General features: G+C 44.8%; 1 long non-coding RNA gene across 2 annotated transcripts in view; it reads right to left on the reverse strand.

Annotated features, from left to right (window-relative positions):
• Nucleotides 1-788: 788 nt before the first annotated feature.
• LOC144800111 (uncharacterized) overlaps nucleotides 789-21,229 on the reverse strand; it is a 29,881-nt gene continuing 9,440 nt past the window's right edge. Inside the window, exons 3-5 of one of the 2 annotated variants that reach the window (XR_013604038.1) lie at nucleotides 20,461-20,574; nucleotides 17,455-17,524; nucleotides 789-1,635 (exon numbers count right to left, since the gene is read on the reverse strand). This is a non-coding gene — a long non-coding RNA (uncharacterized LOC144800111). The remainder of the gene's footprint in view (nucleotides 1,636-17,454; nucleotides 17,525-20,460; nucleotides 20,575-21,229) is intronic. The other variant, XR_013604032.1, reaches the window with a different exon arrangement.

The raw sequence follows: 21,229 nt of genomic DNA on the forward strand, positions 1-21,229 counted from the left end.
ATATACCAACCCACCTTCTCACAGCAGCTGACAGCGCTCACTGTGGTGTGCACACACTGCTCCCGCAGGCGTGGGGCTCACTCTGCAGGCAGGCTCAGCAGGGTCACAGAGTTCAGAGCAGGTGGCTCCTACATATGCTGCTCCTCTGGGATAAGTAACACAGGTACCTCAGTACTCACTGGTGGGTTGTCATTAGAACCGCCTAAGTTCCAAAGGGTTTGCTCGAAGTCCTCTTAGAAGTGTCCTTAACTTGTAAATTTCCAACCGCGACTTTCCCATTGAGTTGTACGGAGCATGCGTCTTTGTTTACTCACTGCACCCGTCCTCCGTGGGCTCCCTCTGTCACTCCTCTGGGTGGTTCCTTGGGGTCCCAGCGATTCTACGTGCTCTAGGCACTGTGTCTAGTCAAGGCGTTGTTGTTAAACCATTTTTTTTGTATATGGTTTGGTCTCCCTTTGAAGCCCACTGTGTATTGTGCTATTTATGAATGTTCTGTTGGTTCAGCATTGCATGCTTGATGCCCTAGTCTCGTATAGAGACTAGTATAGAGTGTTATATTAATAAATACATATTTTTATATAAACACTGTGTAGTTATCCTCTCATTTAGTCATTTAGGAGGTGATATTCTGGTCAAACAAGCTGCTTTACATTCTTTCAAAATTAAGCCTGAAGGCTGCTTTCCATATCTACCACTAGGATAGCTTTCAATAAAGGTTATCTTTGACCTCATACATCATAAGGGTCACGTGGACTGGTACACTGTGGTTTGCACACACTGCTGCCGCAGGCTTGGGGCTCGCTCTGCAGGCAGGCGCAGCAGGGTCATAGAGTTCAGAGCATGTGACTCCTACAGATGCTGCTTGCTCTGTTATCGAGGTTGGTGGGGGAGAGTCTGCTTTAAAGAAAATCAATCACGCTTGTCAGCAGATACATGCTGGCTTGGCTGTTTTACGCAAACTGGTTAATTTAATGTAGTTTATTTATTTATTTGAAAGGTTTTATAAAGCATGAACAAGACCCAGAACGGGTATCAGAGCTCTGTAGAGAGAGGACAATTAGCGTTGCCATGGGGAGACAGTAAAATTACAATACAACAAAGGTAGCATAGGAAGGACCAGGTGAAAGCCCTACTAGAAGAGGCTGTGCAGTTTAAGCAGAGCACTACACCCCATGAACGATACAGTATATTTTGAATTGAGTACACATTTAAACCACATTAGAGAGAAAGATTGTCAGGCATACATTTCAATACACTACACAAGGTAAAAAAGATTGTCAAGCACTCGAGGGAAGTGATTATCACACGAACATAGAGGCTATTGCTGTTGAAGTTCTTCCAAAGTAGCCATTTGACTTGTTTCTTAAAAGAAGCAGTTGAGGGGCTGGTTCTGATTTCCGTCGGAAGGGCATTCTACATTCTTGGCGCCAGCCCTGAGAAGGTGCGATTGTAGTTCTTTTTTTGTTGAATTTGGGTGGTTTCAGGAGTAGATTATTCGAGCTTCTTAAATTTAGACTGGAACCAGAAATGTCGAGTTTCTTTGCCAGGTTAATGGGGCTATTGTAGTAACAGAGGGTTTTATATATGAAGCCCCATTTAAGTGCTGTGTCCGGGCCCTGGAATTAGGGTTGCCACCTGCCATAGAGAAAAAGAAAAATACTGGGTAATTGTTGCTGTTTTAACAGACTGCAAAGGTCTGGACAAGATACTAAAACAGTACTTTAAACACAATTGTATGTATTCATTTGAACATTAAGTTCCTGTCTTCGTTGAATTTAATTGTAAGTCAGAGATTGTTATTGCAGCACTAGAGAGCTTTTAAAAGAGCTTTCCCCTCATACTTCTTCTCATATATAGTTCTTGGGGAGCCCCTGACTAACATTTATAAAATAAACACAGACAGACAGCTGATGTTACAGAGGCTTACAGATGGGCCTTTGTATACCAATGTGACATATCTGTTTCTTGGCGAGCTGACAAACCTAACACATTTTATTCTGAATGTTCTGTCTTTATTTACTTTAAATATTAGTCAGGGATCAGTATCATACCTCTAGGTAATAATCAAGTGTGCTTTCTCCTTATATTTCGTTTAATCTATTCTTACTTGTGTTAAGGCTGCGATTGTGATCCCTGACTAATAATAAAAGTAAACAAAGACAGAAAGCTAATGTTCCTTACAAATGATTTGAGACAATGTTATTTACTGTCCTATTTAAGTATTGTCCGGGCCTTTGCAAACAAAAGGCCCATATTTTTCCCTTGGATCGGATGCAACACTACCTGTTAACTGTTTCCCTTCCTTTGTAACTGTTGTTTTAGGTCAAAGCCTTGTGAAAGACTTCTTGTTGGCATTCTGAAATAATAATACATTTCCTGCCTTTAGCCCTTTGTAGCTACAGCCTGTTTTGGGCCACATGTCTGGCTATAACTGACAGACTGTGTGAATTCCCCCCCCCAGATCGTGGGAATAGCAGAGCCTGGACGGCCCACTGGCTTGATGGTAAAGGGTGGACCTAAGCACAGCCCCTTTTAGCCCCTCATAGGCTATGTTCTATTTTCTCACAATAGGCTTATTAACCATGTATTGTCAGTGCAACCAGTTTAGAGCTAGGACAGTAGAGGCAGGACACTCCCAAACCTTCGAAGAAACTTTCAGGAAACTTCACCTACCTTCTAAGAGCAGGGCATCAGGGTCTAAAAATACAGCTCTCAGACCCATTCTTCAGATCACTACTGGACCTGCGGCCGAACTCTCAGAGGACTGCCTGCTGCTGTGAATTGCTGTGCACTCTGCTAGACTGCTGCTGGAACTGGAAAGACTGCTTTGCTGAATGGAGCCTGGCATGATCCCTCAGATGCCAGCCCTGCTGTTGAGCCCAGCTTCTTCACCTGCACCCAGGACTTCCAGATGCCAATCCAAGGGCTAGTTTGTTGGCCTCCTGTTCAGAGTCACAGGAACATAACATGCTCCCACCATCTTGAACACTCACCTGGACCCAGATCGAATGAGTCCTGAGCCCCCAGGAGGTCTCCATCCACTCATGGACCCTTGGTTGTGGTGCTAAAGGTGACCAAATGTCCTTAGTTGGTGCTTTTATCTTGCAGACGCTATTTCGAACCTTAAAGTACAAAAATCATAACTCTGGTTCTACTGATTGGATATTTGCTGTTTAGAAGTCAAATATTTATTTTGCTCTAAATTGGTTTAGCATTTTTCTTGTGTTGTGCTTTCTCTTTGTTACAGCTTGTGTGCTGCATAAATACTTTACACATTGCCTCTAAGTTAAGCCTGACAGCATTTTGTGCCAAGCTTCCGAGGGTTAAACACAGGTTAATTTAGTGACTTATTGTGGTTCTCCCTGCAAGGGACTGTGGTGTTGCCTGACCAGGGCCCACATCCCAGTCAACCAATAACCTGATTTCTCACAGTGCTGATGATCAAGGAAATGGAGACCTTCTCGAGGACTGTCTGCACTGTGTTCTCCTAGTCTCCTGTAAGGAAGTCCAAGCTGAACTAAATTTATTTGGTCGCCTAATGTGAAGCGATCTCCTTTTGGCCATTGAATGTCTAAGCATTTTGCAATTGGTGCACTCTTACATAATTAAGAGTCTGATCCTAAATAAATTGAACATAAGAAACACGAGGAGAATGACTCAATTGCTAAATTCTACTACACAAAAGTATGTGAGTCAAATTATAATATTTTGCTTGCTGCACTGAATGGCACTCTAGGTAAATTTACATTTTTGTGCAAGCTGTTTCTGAAAATTTCTTTGACCACTGTCGAAGCTACACAGTATGTAAGAACAAAAATTGGCCAAATCAAGGTACACTTCTTAGATGACACTATCTTTTGGAGCAAAACAGTAAGAGATCTGATACCTTTGTAGAGGGAAGACCGAGAGTATGAAAGTGAGCTGAATGTGTCTTTCGTTAAACTTCTTTGTGAGCACATGGAAAGAAGGCTCCCTGAAGATTAATTGAAGGAATGGACATGCTTTGATTTCCATGCAGCAGTGACATACTCACATTTTGAATTTGGGACTGAGAATATACAAATACTTGTTATAAAGTACGAAAATGTCTTGGGGCTGGGTGATTTTGAAACACCTGATGATGTTGTTCAGAGTCATCGTGTGGATCTAAATCATAGACATCTGAAGGAAAGTGTATCAGGCCACCTCGATTCACTCAGTTTGCACAATCTGATACACTATGGCACTCCACTGTACGACACTTTACTCCACTGTTCACCATGCCACTCCACTCCACTCTACTCCACTATACTGTATTCCACTGTACAAAACTACACTCTACAATACTGTACTCTATGAATGTGTCTTCCACTATACTCTACTACACTCCCCTTATCATACCTCAACTGAATGGCACTCAACATTATGATTTGAAACACATTGTTAGAAAATTGGTCTCTAGTTGGCAGAGGTATACACCCTCCTAGATGACAATCCTAGTCGGGGTAAGTTATATGTACACCCTAAATTAGCCTGTGCTCACCCTCTGGTATCTTGGCACAGAGCAGTCAGGCTTAACTTAAGAGCCGTGTAAAATATTTGAGCAATACTTCAAACAGTAAAACAATGAAACCACCACACAAACATAATCCACACCAGGTTAGACAAATAGAGCCTAATTTAATTAACAAAACCAGACCAAAATGACAAACATCCAAGCATTAGAACCGTAGTTATGAATTTTTAAAGAATATCTTAACCCTTTAAGTGCTGCCGTCGGCCAACGGTCGTCACGGGCACTACCTCCCCAGTGCTGCGTGCGACCGCTGGACGTCCATTTCAGCACTGGATAATGGACAGCGCAGCACTGGGGAGGTCTATTTACGAAGCTCCCAAGGTGTTAAAATATAGTGGTTAGAAACTTAAGATGCCTACCCCGGATATCTGGTTGCGCTATGTGAGAAGTTGGCCTGATGTGCAGTGGTCACTATTCTAGTGATCACTATATATCAGTCCAAACAACCCTTATTGATGATTGGTTGTAAGTCAACCTTATAGACCAGCTATCCTAGTAGCATGGATACGAGCAGTCTAAGGCTAAGACTCTAGAGGGCGTGTTAAGCCAGCTGTTTTACCATCACATTACCCCTTGAACACCCAGTGAAAGGACACCACACAAGTGTTATGAAAATAAACAATGTATTTATTAGAATCACAACAACCCTGTACTCTTTATGAGGACAGGGTGCTAAGCACACAACAAAACTCTTATGAAAATACTTAAGTTAGCACGTTATACACAAATGCCCGAGGGGCACGAAAAACCATATACTCTAAAAGTGGAATGCGAATTACTAGCAGGTAAGTAACGATTCTCAGAGGCTTTGGGATCGCTAGGACTGGACTACTGAACCTTTAGATTACTAGCAGGAGGCCTAGGGAACTCGGGTGCAGAGTGTGCACTCTCACGAGGGATGCGGGACAAAGTCTATGGAAGCTAGAATTCACAAAGTTAGTGTTCACGGGCGAACCCGACCTGATAGGGAGAAAACGACAGTGGATCCTGACCCTTGGATAGTGAGGCTATGCTGGGGCACCGAAATGCCGAAGTTACCTAGCCCAGGGGCTGCAGCTGCATAGGTCTGAAAAGACGTCGGGAATCCTCGTGCCGGACCAGGAGCCTGGAAGAAGGAAGTTGCTGGCAGGCGACCAGTGAAGAAAAGTTCGATGGATCCAAGCCTGGATCAAGGAAGAAGAAAACCTGAAAGCAGAGGGGACCAAGTTCTTGAATCACTAGCCAGTGATTAAGTGGGCACCAGGATGGCACCGGGCGAAGTCACCGCAGTCAGGTGAGTGGGCGCTGCTGGGCTCTGCAGTCTCTCGGACCAGGAGGCGTTGTCGGCGACCAGGATGGAGGTGCGAGCTGTCCCACGAAGGTTCTTGCTGTCGACGTCGCTGGACCCAGGATTGGGCAACAAGTCTTGGCAAATGCAAGGCCCACGCGGTGGACCTAAAATGGCGTCTTAGCCGGACCAGGAGGGTCCAGGGTACTTCTCCGATGGAGGGAAGCAAGGGCCAGTCTGGAGCAACCAGACTAGCAGCAGTATTGTCATCGGGCGTCGTTCGGAAGGCCACAAGCCAGCGGGCTAGTAGCCAAACAGCGCGGTGAGCAGCAACAAGCAGAAGGTCCCCACGCCGATCGTGGAGATGCTGGGGGGCTGCTCTTCGGTGCTGGAGCTGCTCAGGGTGGGGGCTTCTCGGACCCCAAAGCACTCACCAGGAAATTACTCGGTGGGCTTGCTGTGCAGAAGTCGTGCAGTCTTGGCGATGGCCGGTCCCTCGAGGTCTCGTCGCACCCACGGTTCTCAGCTGTGCTGTAGAGGTGGGTAGAGGTCAGAGGTGCCAGGGAAGCCGGGTCTCGTCGAGCTGGGCAGTCGGATTCCGGAGGAAGGACGTGCAGCAGACCGCAGTGTTCTTGGATGGTGCCTGCGGATGCAGGGTGACTACTCCTTAGCCACAAGGGAGAATCTTGGAGAAGAAATCGTCAAGTCCTTTCGTGGAAAGTGGTATCTTGATTCCAAAGATGATCTGCTTTGGAAGGGGGCCAGTCCCTACCTTTATCTGGGAAAAGGGGGCTGGCACGTGACTAAGTCCTGCCCTAGGGGTGGGACCAGGAGGGGGGTGGTTACACCCACTTCCTTGGCGGGCTTTTCCCCAGCACAGGGTCTGGAGTGTCCCTGGAACTGGTTCAAGCCAGCCTATGCACAGTGAGCACCGGGGTGCCACGTGCAGTCACCTTCCTCTGAAGCCCTGCCTACCTACAATACACAAAATCCTGTCTGGGACGGTGCTGGCACCGCCCCTGGCAGGAAACCCTTTGTCCTTATCTCCTGCTCTGGGAGGACTCCCAGCAGCAGGAGGGCAGACTTGTGTCTCGGTGGCAGCATCCATTTTGTGGATGCTAAGGCTCTGTCTGACTTTAACCGGGGTTAGGGGTTACATACATGTCGTGTCCCTCTAGAAGGGTGGAATGCTAACCCCGTCACCAGAATTGGCGAGGGGTTAGTATTCCAATTCGTATGACACCTTACTCGACATGTTTTGATAAAGCGATAGCAGAGTTGGCATATAACCGCGAGGATTATAATGCACTTAAGAGTATATGGTATGCGATATCATGGAAACGGCTAAGGGATGGATCCTGAAAGCCGCAGACAGGCTCAGCTCATGCGAGAGCACCATCTCACACGATTCCAAGCACTCTGCCTTCAGGATTGTTAAGGCCTGCCATAGGAGTGACTGATAGGAGATCTGTGTGTCCATTTTAGGGTTAGATATAGGTATACTATATCTAAAGCAAAGGGTGATTACACCACCTTGCCCCAGCTGTCAAGCAGCCAGTTGTGTCAGATTTGGATGGCCAGCCAGGGGTGGCATAATACATGCTGCAGCCCCTGGTAGGCCCTGGGTAAACCTATGCCCTGGGTACCTAAGGTACACTGTACAGGGACTGATAAGGTGACTCAGTATCCAATTTAGATATGTACCTAAGGTACATGGAATCCATCTTACAGAGAGAGCAGTAGGTCTGGGGCCCTGAATAGCAGGGTCCCAGGTCAACTAAGTCAGAAAACCAGCAAAACACCAGGCAAAAAGTTGGGGGCAACCATAGTCAGGGATCTACCTTCCTACACGCTACACCTGGGAAAATCTGAAAAATCAGGCTAAGCATGATGGAGCGCAGGTCCGATACAGGAGCCATGCAGTGCATGCTGCAAACAGTACCTTCATGGAGTAAGCATCATAAGCGAGGAGCAAGGTGCGTGGAGTGGTCGAAGGTGATGTGTCAGTGTCGATCCTTAGGACTGTAGGTGATGCTTTTGTTCCGAGTTGCGCAGTTGGGAAATGTGTCAACATCAAACCCCTAAACAATATGTAATCTCGCTTTTGAAAGAATCTTTATGTTTGGACCAATCAACTGAGGAATTGGCCATTGATATCCAGCGTATCCATAGGGATCCTTTTAGAAGAAATCCCCAAAGGTCTAGACCCAGGAAGAGTCTCGTGAATTTTCACACTTACACACTTAAGGAGCTTATCCTCAATTTAGCCCTAAAGCAGAAATCCTTGGCTGGGAAAGGGTTTAACTTTCAGATTTGGTCTGATCTATCTAGGGTTACCCTTGAAAAGCAGTGGGAGTTTGGGAGATGGTTAGATGCATTTAGGAAACTAGGTGCAATGGCGCAACTTACGTTTCCTGCCACGCTGAAAATAATGTATAACAACAAGATGTACAACATCAGATCAGTACAGGCGGCAGATGAGTTGCTTATGGCCTTAGGGAATGATAAAGGGCCTTCTGGTTGAGTACAAGATACAGGCTACTACTATCCTAGTGGTTTTCTTAGCATAGCTGTGTCACAGGAAGTAATATAATAGGAACAAAACAGTAAGTATAGAAAAAATATATATATATATATAATTTAAAAAATATATATAACGTAATGAAAAGAAAAAATACAACACAAATTAATTTAGGCACTATGGAGTCTCTACTTCATAATCTCTAGTTGTCATGATATAGGAACCTAGCAGGAGCTCGGGTAGGGGCGCTTCTTCTGGACTTGTTCCGGATAGATAGAGCAAGGGTTTCCCGAGGGAGGGATGGGTGGGGTAGCTTGGGGCACTGGGGTAAGAGGGGGGGTGGCTAGGGATAAAATTCAACAGTTTCCTCATTTTTCCGATTGGTTCTGTTTAGTTTTAGTATTAAGGAATTTATGTCTAATGAACTAATCTCACAGTTATGGCAGGCTATTGTCAATCTTCTTTTTCTTAATGAGTGGTATGTTGGTGGATGGGTTTGTTTCTCATGAGTAGTCCAAAAATTCTCTCCTGGAATGTTAATGGCATGCGCATCAGACCCAGAGCGGATAAAATTATGCAGCATCTATGTGACTCGGATGCGCAGATCATTATACTCCAGGAGACACATCTGATTGAGACCGAAATGCTTTCTCTAGTTAAGAAAAATAGGTGGATTTATTTCTCGGTAGCTACATCACAAGCTATGAATATTAGGGGAGTGACTATTATCTTTAAGAGACCATTAAAAGCTAGGTTAGTCTCCCAGTTGGTCGACCCAGGTGGCAGATGGGTCATTACCACGGTAACTATTGCTGGGGCTCAAAATACAATCTTGGGTTATTATGGGCCTAACCAGGACGATCCCTCGGTCTTGGAATCCATATTTTCGCATTTATTGTCCTTCCCGGAACCAACCATCCTGGCGGGGGACTTTAACATAGTATTGGATCCTTCTTTGGATAAACCCCCTAACAGTCGGCCTCTAGCTCTTTCTAAGACCAGGGCCTTTTTGCTTAATTGCATGAAGCAATATGGATATATAGATATCTTGAGGGTTAGGTCAGGACAGCTACAGGGCATCTCTTTTCGTAATTACAAGTACCACCACCAGTCGAGAATAGACTTTATATTAATTAGTCACAAACTGGTGGACTCCGTTAACAGTATTTGCTACCTTCCTTCTCATCTATCCGACCACGCAGCAGTATTTATGGAACTTACCGGGTTTCCTAAAGCTTCTCCTAGAATTTGGTCATTTGACCGTTCTCTACTCTCGTCATCAGACGACATTTCCTTTCTTATAACTGAAGCCCAGAACTTTATGTACAGTAATATTGGATCGGCTGCACCTGGAAGTCTATGGGATTCCTTTAAGGCCTTTTTGAGAGGTCTTATTACCAACAAGGTCTCATACCGGAGGAAACAGTATAGAGAGGAAGTTGCTTCCATTGAGGCTGACATAGTTAAAATCCAAGATGATATTGATCTGAATATTGCTTCCTCCGATACTGTTTTACTACCGTTACACAATACGTTGCTCTCCCTAAAGGGTCAGCTGGGCTCAGTTTTAAATCAGAGAATTTTGCAGAAATGGGAAGCTAGTAAAATAGCCCATTTCCAGTATGGTAAAGAAGCTGGGAAATTTTGGCCTGGAAGTCAAAAACTGACCAGTCTGACTATCGATTCTATTACCGCTAATAATGTGAAATTTTCTTCAGATGATGATATCAGAAGAATATTTAGACAATTTTTCCAGACCATCTATCGTGAAGATAAAAAGATCGAACCGGAGCATATTGAGGGTTGGCTGAGAAAAATTTCTCTCCCGCACTTTCTTCTGAACAACGAACATTTCTTGATAGCATCATCACGGAAGGAGAGGTTAGGGCTGCTATCCAAAGTAGTAAGAAGGGAAAGGCTGCAGGACCTGATGGTCTCCCAGGTGAAATCTATAGGGTCCTGAAACAAGAAATAGTACCCTTTCTTACTATTCTATTTAATCAAATTCTGCAGGAAGGTTTACCACCCCCTGTATCTTGGGATAGCGCATCAATCACCCTGATCTTAAAACCAGGGAAGCCAGCCTTGTGTTGTGTCATATAGGCCAATCTCAATACTGAACGTAGATTATAAAATCTTTGCTGCTGTTCTGGCGAAGAGGTTGGGCCTTGTGGCACCTGATATTTTACATGATGATCAGCAGGGGTTTGTCAAGGGCCATGCACTATATGAATTGACGTATGATTTGATAGGCGCTATTTACATGGCAACAACTGACTCCCTCCCTCTGGCTGTTCTCACGCTTGACGCAACCAAGGCCTTCGACAGGGTAAATTGGTTATACCTGTCGGGGGCCTTGGCCAAGTTTAACATCGGTCAGGGCTTCCGTCGAGCAGTCAGACTTCTGTACCAGAACCCTACAGCCCGTGTTTTGGTGAATGGAGAACTATCGGACCCCTTTATCATCACATGGGGGACGCGGCAGGGCTGCCCGCTTTCCCCTCTCCTATTTGATCTATACATAGAACCCTTCACTCAGTGCTTGAGGGAGGATACAAACATCAAATCCTTTAATTATAGGGGATGGGAAATGAAGGTGGCCCTGTACGCGGACGATATTCTGATTTTCTCATCAGAAATACGTACTGCATTTCCAGCAGCTATTAAGTTGGCTCTGGAATTCGGGGAAATCTCCGAATATGAGGTTAACGCCTCTAAAACTGAGATGATGGTTTGGAACAACAATGTCCGTGACATAAACATGCAGTCTAGTCTAAGCTTGCGGTATTTAGGACTCAATATTGTTAAAGACATAAACAAAATTGCTTTAACTAACTTTGCTGCTGTTGCAAAAGATTGTCGCAAACTCATGCGATCATGGTCCCAACTTCCACTATCTTTGTTGGGTAGAGTCAATTTGATTAAGATGACTATTTTACCAAAAGTTTCCTTTTCATTTAACACTATTCCTCTTTATTTTGATCCACCTTTATTAGCAAAATTACAGGGAGAAATTATCTGGGACAAACATATCCCAAGGATCGCATGGAAGAAACTTAGGCAACGCAGGGAGAAAGGAGGGTTAGCAGCTCCAGATCTGCAAATCTCTGCATGGGCGTTCCAACTCTCCCATGCCCGTATGTTATTAAAGATGCCCACAGACTTTGGCATTGGAAGCATGTTTTCAGCTCTGCTTAAAGGGGAAGGAGTAGCTCAGTCAGGTTTCCTGCTTAAATTTGGAGATCCCAAGTTCTTTAAGAAAATCAAACTGAAGGTTTTGCAGGGGATGGCAAAAACTTGGGCTAAATTGAGGATCTCAATAAAGTTGGGGTACTTTTCTAGTAGGTCACCTCTTTGGGGTCCTCCTGGGAGTCCTGGATGGCTGGGAGACAGTTTAGCTGTACCTTTAAGGGATGCAGGGTTGGAGGTTTGGGGTGACCTGTTCATGGAAGCGTGCTTGCTCCCATGGGAATTCTTAAAAAATAAAATTGGGCCAAATCTTTCTAGATTTAAATACATGCAGATTGCTAGCTGGGCCCACTCTTACACCTCCCGGCCCTCCTGTGGGAGTAGATTTCCACTTGGTGGGGGCTGTCATTTGGAGTCCCTACTGTTAGACAAACTTCGGGCCAAAAAGGAGATCTCCTTATGGTATAATCTGATTCAGAATGATGCCGAATTTAAACTACCATAGTTGCTGTGGGGTCCCATCCTTGTTGGTCATATTGTGCAAGATTTGTGGCTTACATCGTGCAAGGTATTGTGGGACATCATTAAGCCTGCTTGGTTACGTAGGAACCATCTTTTCACTCTACACAGAGCTTATTACTCCCCACAAAGGCTGTAAAAATGTTCTCAAGGAAACCCTGTGGCATGTGCCAGGTGTGGCTTAGTAGCTGCCTCTGACGCTCATATGTTTTTCGAATGCCCCTGCTTGGCCTCATTTTGGGACGCTATAAGCAACACACTTACATCCTCGTTGGGTTTTCAAGTGTCGGCAGAGCTCCCCCTTGTAATCTTTGGAGTTATTGATGGCGCCCGGAGCCCGGCCAAAAATCTTCTTTTTTATTCCATCTTATTGGCCAGAAGGGAAATCTGCAAAAAATGGAAAGATCCTACACCACCTTCCCTTAATGATTGGTATGCGTCAGTCTTGCAGGTGTCAAAGCTTGATCCGGTTAGGGCTGGGAACCGAGATAAGAGAGCTTTCTGGTACCTACTGAAATGGGACCATTAAGTTGGCCGGTGTCACAGGGAATACATCAGTTCCAACCTACGCAAACTCTACGCTGCGTAGATTTTCTCAAGGACAGCCAGAAAACCCGCGTCCAAGGGGCCAGGACTCGATTGGCACCACTTGGCTGGGCAGGACACACAGTTGGCAGGGTCCAGTGGCTGTAGCATGGTTGAATGAAGTATTTGATATCCCTAAAACTTCAGAAAAGGAGGCAAGCCAGCAAACCCTTGTAGTCACTTGGTTCTGCTAAAGATGCAGGTCCAGTCCTTCTCACTACCAGGCAAGGAGGCCAGCAGGGCAGGTACAGCAGAGGAGGTTTCCAGCAGGGTCCAGCAGAGTGACAGTACTTTCAGCAACACAGCAGTTCTTCATCTTGGCAAAGTGTCCTCAGGTCCAGAAGTTTACTGAGATGGTGGTGTCAGGGGTTCAGCACTTATACTCAGTTGTGCCTTTGAAGTGGGGGAAAGTTCAATGTGAATCATTTAAGTGCACAAGGACCCTGCCGTTCCCGCCCTGGCTCCAGACTCACTACAGGGGGTATGCAGCTCTTTGTGTGGGACAGCCAAATTCAGGTGCAAGTGTCAACTCCTCCATCCTATGCTGCCCGGGATGCACCATCAGCCTGGTAATGGCACATCAGGATGTGAATGGCCCATCATGCACATCTAAGCTCCCACTGTGTATGGCTGTCTGGAGGGAATGCACAAAGCCCAGCTGTCACCCTGCCCAGACGTGTATTCAGAGACAGGCACAGAATAGTTAAAGTAAGAAAATGCAAACTTTCTAAAAGTGGCAATTTGAAATCCAATGTATGTTTTGAGTTTACATTGTGAGTCCAGAGACACCAAACTCGAAAAATCCATCTATTCCTAATTGGAAATTGCACTAATAGAATGTAATAAGGTAATCCCAATGTTAACCAATGGGATAGAAAGGCCTTGCAGCAGTGAAAAACAAATGTAATCCTTTTTCACTACCAGGACATGTAAAACGTAAAAGTGCATGTCCTACTTTTTAAATACACTGAACCCAGCCATTTAGGATGTCTAGAGCCTATCTTAGGGGTGACATGTGTATTAAAAAGGAAGGTTTGGGCCTGACAAGAGGGTTAACTTGTCAGGACAAAATGACAGTTTAAAACCCCACACACAGGCTCTGCAATTGCAAGTCTGAGATATGTTTAAAGGGCTACTTGAGTGGGTGGCACAGTCAGTGATGCAGGCCAACTAGTAGCCTTAAATTTACAGGCACTGGTCACATGTGGTGCACTATACTAGGGACTTATAAGTAAATGAAATATGCCAATTGTGGATATGCCAATGTTACCATGTTTTAGTGAAAGATCAAATGCACTTTAGCACTGGTAAGCAATGGTAAACGGCCTAGTGTCCTGAAGCCAACAAAAACAATTCAGCAATAAGGCAAGGAGGAAGGCAAAAGGTTTGGGGTTGACCCTGCAAAAAGAGCCAGGCCCAACACACATTTTTTTATTTTTAAAATATTTTTATCAATATAGATATATATTTTTGGGGACCATGTAGAGTTAACAACATGGGTTCTGCCATAGGCTGGAGGCAGGAGGAGATATGAGGGAACTCAGGGACGTCTTGTTATGAAATGAAATGAAAGGTGTTATTGATAAAGCGTGCGGCTACTCCAACAGAGTGTCCCGGCACTGCAGGACCAATTAAAGACAAAGAAATCAGAGTTCACGCCAATCGCACTACAGCAGACATGGGTGTTATGTCAGGAAAAGCCACGTTTTTAACTGTCTCCTGAACGTAAGCAGGTCTTGAACTAACCTAAGATGAAGGGGTAACCTATTCCATAGGCGGGCGGCCAGTGCTTGAAAAGAGCGTCCACCTGCCCGTGAGCGGGAAAATTTAGGAGTAGGTATCAAGGCTTGTCCAGAGGACCTCAAGGTACGATGTGGCACATAATGTTGTACCCGTCTCCTAAGGTAAGCGGCACTGGTGCCGTGAAAGACCCGAAACACCAAGACCAATGTCTTAAACGGTATCCTTCTGCGTATTGGGACCCAGTGCAGAGTTTTTAAATGAGTGAACATGTGTGTTCTGGGTCCCACCTGCAAGCAGTTCAGTAAATATTCTGGAAGACCCAAGTACAGTACATTGACATAGTCAAGCCTGGAGGTGACCAAGGCTTGCACTACTGTCTTCTGGTGCTCAACAGGCAGCAAAGGGAGGACGTTTGTTAGCATTTTCAATATGCCAAAGCACGTACCAACAACAGTCTGAATTTGGGCTTTCATGGTTAAGGTGACATCTAACTTTACCCCTAGGTTTTTCACAACACTAACAGGGGCCGCAGGAGGCAACATGTCACCAGGCCACCAATTAAGCCAAGATTCACAAGGAGGACAGCCAAAGATGATAATCTCTGATTTTTCAGGGTTGCATTTCAGTTGATTGAGCCGCAACCAAGAGAAAACTTTCGACAGACAGACGTTAATCTCCTCACTATTAAAATCACAACCTTTATCACGCAGGAATAGCAGGTGAGTATCATCGGCGTAAGATAATATCTTAGCGCCGTGTGACTCTGCTAAAAGAACAAGAGGGGCCATATATATGTTAAAAAGTGATGGACTCAAAATGGACCCCTGCGGGACCCCATAGGAGGGATGGAGGCCGCAAAAAGGGGGACCAGATTTCTTGATGACAGTCGGTAAGGAGGCAAACTACTTAAGTACCGTGCCCCTGATGCCACAATTAGATAGATTTAGCAAATGCCGGTCATGGGACACAGTATCGAAAGCTGTGGAAAGATCTAAAAGTATCAACACAGCACTTCCTCCACCACCCAGTTGCTCTTTTATGGTTTCATAGACTTCCAGTAAAGCTATTTCAGTACTAAAACCAGACTGACTATCATGGAGAATATGGTTAGCCTCTACATACTCAGTCAGTTGTGAATTGACACATTTCTCCAAGGTTTTTAAGAGAAATGGCAGCAGTGAGATGGGCCTGTAGTTTGCAGCCACTTTGGGGTCGGCAGAAGGCAAGGGGATGATTTTGGCCCTTTTCCATCGGCCAGGAACCAACCCCTGTTGCAATGAGGAGTTCAAAACCAAATTGATCGCACCAGCCGCGGTCGGTAGTGGGAGTACCTGCCGGGCAGTGACGTGGGGAGGGGGAGGGGTTGAGTGGGGGTAGTAAACTATGGATTACGGAGGTATACAGGTAAGTAAACATAAAAATAAATAAAATGAATTTAGTTGCGTGCACTGCATCCCCAAATGCGATGTAGAGCGTGCAACGAAATTTGTTTTATTTATTTATATGTTTACTTACCTGTAAACCTCCGTAATCCGTAGTTTACTACCCCCCACCCTGCCCCTCTCCCTCCCCACGTCACCGTCTGGCAGTTACTCCCACTACCGACCGCATCTGGATCGCAGGATTTAGGATCTCCGCAATCTCCAAGAACATTTTTGCAGGGCACGGATCTGAAGGAGATCCGGACTTCAAAGAGTGCATGATCTTCGGGGATTTCAAGGGAAATAGGCAAGAACTCAGTGAAAGAGTAACTAATGCTAGGGCTGGCCGAACCCACCAGACTTGCCCCATCTTGCATACCAGACGAGGAGGTGGCAAAAGACTGTTGAATGATTTATTATAAAAATGGTCAGCAATGTTATTGTCCCAGATAGACGAGGGGGTGAGCGGCGTACTCACCGTACTCGGAGAGGAAAATTCTTCGACAATCATAAAATAATTCCTTACTCTTATTTCTAGTTCCTTCAATCTTAGAGTAGAAGAAGTGTTTCTTGCCCTCTCGGATATTCTTATGATGGGCTTTCAAAGCCGATTTGTATCTTGCTTTAGCCTCCGGGCAAACTGAATCCTCCACACCGTCTCCAGCCGCTTACACATACTACTACTTTTCCTAAGAGTTTCAGTAAACCAAGGGGCGGAGGTGCGTGGGGATTTGGCCGAGCGAGAAGAAATGGGGGCTAATTTAAGACCCCGATCTTCTAGCCAGTTATGAGGTTCAAGTGAATCATGAAATGGTCGGTTGCAAGGATACACCCCACATAGCCAGCATGCAGGGTCTATGAGGAGGAGCATGCACCAATCCTTTCAAGAATTAGGGGAGCAGTCAATGGGTGGAGTCTCTCATTCAGCATCACTGACACAGTATTCTCAATTTCATTTAGCATCTAGAATTAAACCTCCATCTGACGAATCTGTGCGTCAACATCCTGTGATTCTGGGCAAATCCCAACAAAGTTCAGCTTACAAGTCCCTCCCCTGTGTGTTAGCAGGACAAGAAGATCTCAAAAACTAGGTTTGCTGGTCTAATGTGATACCCGGGGTGGTAGAGCCCTGATCTGAAACAGAATAGGAAATCCACTATCTCAAAATTACATCTAACCCACAGTATTTTACAAGAACAGGAAGTCAGGGAAAATGGAGGCGTTGGTATCATTGAGACAGGTTAAGGGGCCGGTAAGATGCGTGGGGCGGAGAAGTTGACATCTGTGGCCTGCATGTGAAGACTCCCTTCCAGTGCCCCCAGTGCTCACAGCTGTAACAAGATTCAGTGAATCCATCCCTCTATATTTCAGCGCTCTCCACCCTTCAAAATTAAATTCTATTTTCTCTGATTTTGCTTTCAAAACTTCAGTAACTCAGTCTCAATACATTTTACTTCAGCGCACCAGCCACAGAATCCAAAACACATCTTAAAGAAAACAATCTTAAAGGAAAAATGAAGACGAACAATTCATCACAGTGGAATGAATTTTCCACAGCCCAGCTTGCACATTCCAAGACATCGGCTCAACAAGAACACAGAGGCAGTCATTCACAACTTTCTGTGAGAGAGTAAGAGGGAGAGATAGGAAAAACCTGACTGTCTGCCCATGAGAAAGCCAGAAGCAAGCATGCACTCCAACAGACTTCCATGGTCAATGAGGCTCTGCAAAGAAAAAAGCCTGCATTTACTTCTCACTTATTTCCAAAACATTAACCTCGTACAATATGCAATGAGAAATTATGTACTTTAAGCAAGACCACAGAACAAATAGTTACAAATAATAATCATAAAATAGCACACGTTATACAAATACACACAAGAATAATATTTAAAAAATTTAGTTAATTCTTTTCTCTAATGAACTTTCCCTAACTTCTACGGTTGTTAAAATTGTCAGGCAGTGGTTCACTTTACTCCAGGCAGGTGACAGCCCTTTCAGCATCCATTCCTGCATACAGAGTGTGGCAGAAAGGGCAGTGCATTATCTAGTGGTTCCCTATTCCTCTTTGCCTTGTTCATGAAAAATACTCCTAATTTCGTCATTTGCTTAAAATGTTCACGAGTCTCAATAAGGCCAGGTACATGTCTAGTCTGAGAACTGGTCTCACACTCTGCATAATAAATTGAGGATTTGTAAAGCGCTGCAAATCACCCGCGAGGGTCTGAAGGCACCAAATTGTAGCAAGGGGGCGATTAAGTGATTTGCCCAGAATCACAGGATGTTGACACCCTGACTCGAACCTGGTGACCAGCAGCTCTGAAGTCCTATGAAAATGTACTGCCTGTGCTTCAACATGAGACAGTAATTAGAGATCCTGCACTGTCAGGCAGTGATTAGGTTTTCGTCCTTTCCCATTTCCCTACCACTGCACTTCCTATTGCTTACTTTCAAATTAAATCCAGGTCTATCATTCTGAGTATACCATTCCCAATTCTTCAGGTAACTTAATACTTCTGCAGAAGTGGATAAACATGAAATGAGGGTGGGCCCTTCAACTGGGAGGGAGACAAACGTTAAATCCCCTAATCCCAATCTCTTGTTCATTTCTTACAGCTCTCACAATTCTTACACCAGACACTAGGCTGAAAGGGTATCTTCCGGCGATTGTTTGCTGTTTTATGTTTTTTAGGGCCTTTTAGCTGTCTCCTTAAATTGGTTAAACATTTTAAATCATAGGTACCTTCCACCAGAAAGGAATTGTTTCCAACGTCACTAATGAGCCACAGAGACTGCTTCAAATACTTGCATGTGCTTTTTAGGTCGACCCTGGGCAGCACGCATGCACTGTCTGCAAAACCTGATGTATGCAGTTGTCTGAGTGTAATCCCGCCTGCTGATTGCCATTGGTTAACTCCTTTGTTGCTCTTCTTTCCTAACTCCTTATTGTTTGGCGCTCCTGATACATAACTTCCATTGTATTGCAAGGAGCATTAGACAACAACAGTTTGGTTACGCTGTAAGTGTTCACATGCTTCGTTTAGGGACTACTTCTTTTGTTTTGTGCTAGTGATTCACTATCACCATGGCGCCTGGCACGGTACCCGGTTTCATGTTTTTTTTTCCTCATCATGGCACCCGCTTCTCAGGCCGCCATACACATAACCTAAAAATGCACGGGCGCCACATTTTTTATTTTAGTGTGGCGCCCCCTTTCATCATTATTTTTAGCTTGAGCCTAGAGTGAGCATACATGAGCTGCACTGCGAGACTTGTTGTACTGGAGTATGGAATAGAAGCTCCACCCACTCTCCGCCCAGTTTTGTCATTGGCTTGTGTCATTATCCTTCGTAAATGCAGGCTTCTGATTCGTAAATAGGCTTGTTAGTCCCTCTATAGTACCGCCGTGTCTTCTTTTATAACCTCCCATGGCAACTGACCCTTTTACTTCGGTTGTTACACGGTACGTGCTAGTTAGTTTGTAAGCACTATTTTCTTTATTAAGATTCTGTTATTGCTAACATTTAGCACGGCATGTGTGCTTTCGGTTTTCAAGCAGCCGGGACAATGGGAACTGACCTTGTCAGGAATCGGGTCAGGTAGCGCCTACCTTGGCGAGACAACCATGAGTACATATCCCAGGATGCATTGGGCCAGAGGAGAGGCCTTCTATGCAGGCTACGCACGCTTGCAGGCGTACGTAATTCATGTTTCCGGATTTCACTCTCTCGGCTGAGAGAGTCCTGCGGCGGCCTGGGAGCAGCTCTTTGTGGCTTTGTTGTTTCGCACATAGCTGCAGCGAAGAATTCGCGCTGTCACGCCGTCATTAGTGTGCATTGTGGCTTTGATCTTGCTCGGCGGACCCAGAGCATAATGGATTTCCAGAGCGGAATGCGGTGGTGATTCCTAACCACGCATTACCGATTCTGTGTTTCTGGAGGAGTCGCTCCCCCATTGCTTCTATTCAATGTCTAGTCGTTTATGTTTGGCTCGACGAGCCAGGGATCAGTAACTTTTTTGACTATTGAGGGAATAGCAGTTTGCTGGAGTTTTCTTCTTTACTGTTGGAGGAGGAAAAAGAAGATAACGACTTTTCTTTTGTGTTAATTAAGTTTTCTTTTGGAAACTGAATATTTGGGGCTTAGAAACTATTGATTATTATTCTTTGAATTAAGACTCTGCTTCTCTACCATTACATTTTTTTCCTTTTTATTGGACGTCCTTTCATTATCTAAGGTGTTATTAGGAACAGGTATGTAAGGGGTCTGAATGAAGTATACTGTTTGGTGAGGTGTTGTCTTCTGATGTGAATTAATCTGTTGCTTTATGCCTTGTAGAATTGTGTTCATGACGGAAGAGAGATTTCAAATGGTATGAAGAATAAGAGGGGTTTTCATCAGATGATCAAGGTAGAGCAGAGTATCTAGCGAGATCATATGAGAGTAGTTTCCATGCATTCATTTATTTATGGTGTTGTTCTTTGTTTTACAGGTTCCCTTTCCTCGTGGTTCCTTTCTTACCCTTCCCTCACTTGATCACCCTAAAACTCTGTGTTTATATTCAGAGTTGGGGATGTCAGGAGGTGGACCCATTATTGCATCAACTGGATTCCGCAGAGTACTTATCTCAGAAGAAAGAGATTTCTGACAGATTTACGCACCCACTAAATCATTTTCCTCCCGATCCAGGTGTATCAATAATATAGCGTCCATAAAAGATGTCCTTCAGGCTTTAGTATTAGTTCAACAGGAACTGGCCTCTTCCAAAGTAGAAACTGCAGCGTTAAGAGAAAAGGTAGACAAATTAACCAGAAACCCATTTGACGTGTCAACTTCTACCTCACAAATACAGGTCACTGTTCCACCTCCCGTACTACTGGCTAACCCAGAGAGATATGCAGGTGACCCTCAGAAAATACAGGTGTTCCTGACTCAGATAATGCTGCACTTTTCATGCAAACCTGTATCCTTTCCAAACAACCACTCTAGAGTAGCATTTACAATATCTTATTTGGAGGGCAACGCAGCCTATTGGGTCGACCCTTTGGTTAGGAATACCAATCCAGTGTTGTCGGATTGGGCTGCCTTCCGAGCCGAATTTGAGAGAGTATACGATAGAAGAGCGACCACGTTCAGTGCTGATCGTGAATTGTTAGACTTGAAACAAGGGAGAAATGATTTAATAACGGCAGGGACGACTCGGAAGGTAACTGCACGCAAATCTTTCACCTTAATTACTCATGTCGGTTTCTCTCTTGCTGCCCGGAATTATGCACGGAAAAATGCTACTTTAAACAAACATGCCGGTTTTTTACCCTATGCCTGGAATTTCAAGCTGATATCTGTGTGCTTTGTATTTTTCGCGGGCTTTGCGATGGTTACACTCTCCATTGGCTAATACGGCTGGGGCCATAAACTGGAGCCATAAAT

This window comes from Lissotriton helveticus, chromosome 1_2, assembly GCF_964261635.1.
Source record: "Lissotriton helveticus chromosome 1_2, aLisHel1.1, whole genome shotgun sequence".
NCBI classification, from domain to species: domain Eukaryota; kingdom Metazoa; phylum Chordata; class Amphibia; order Caudata; family Salamandridae; genus Lissotriton; species Lissotriton helveticus.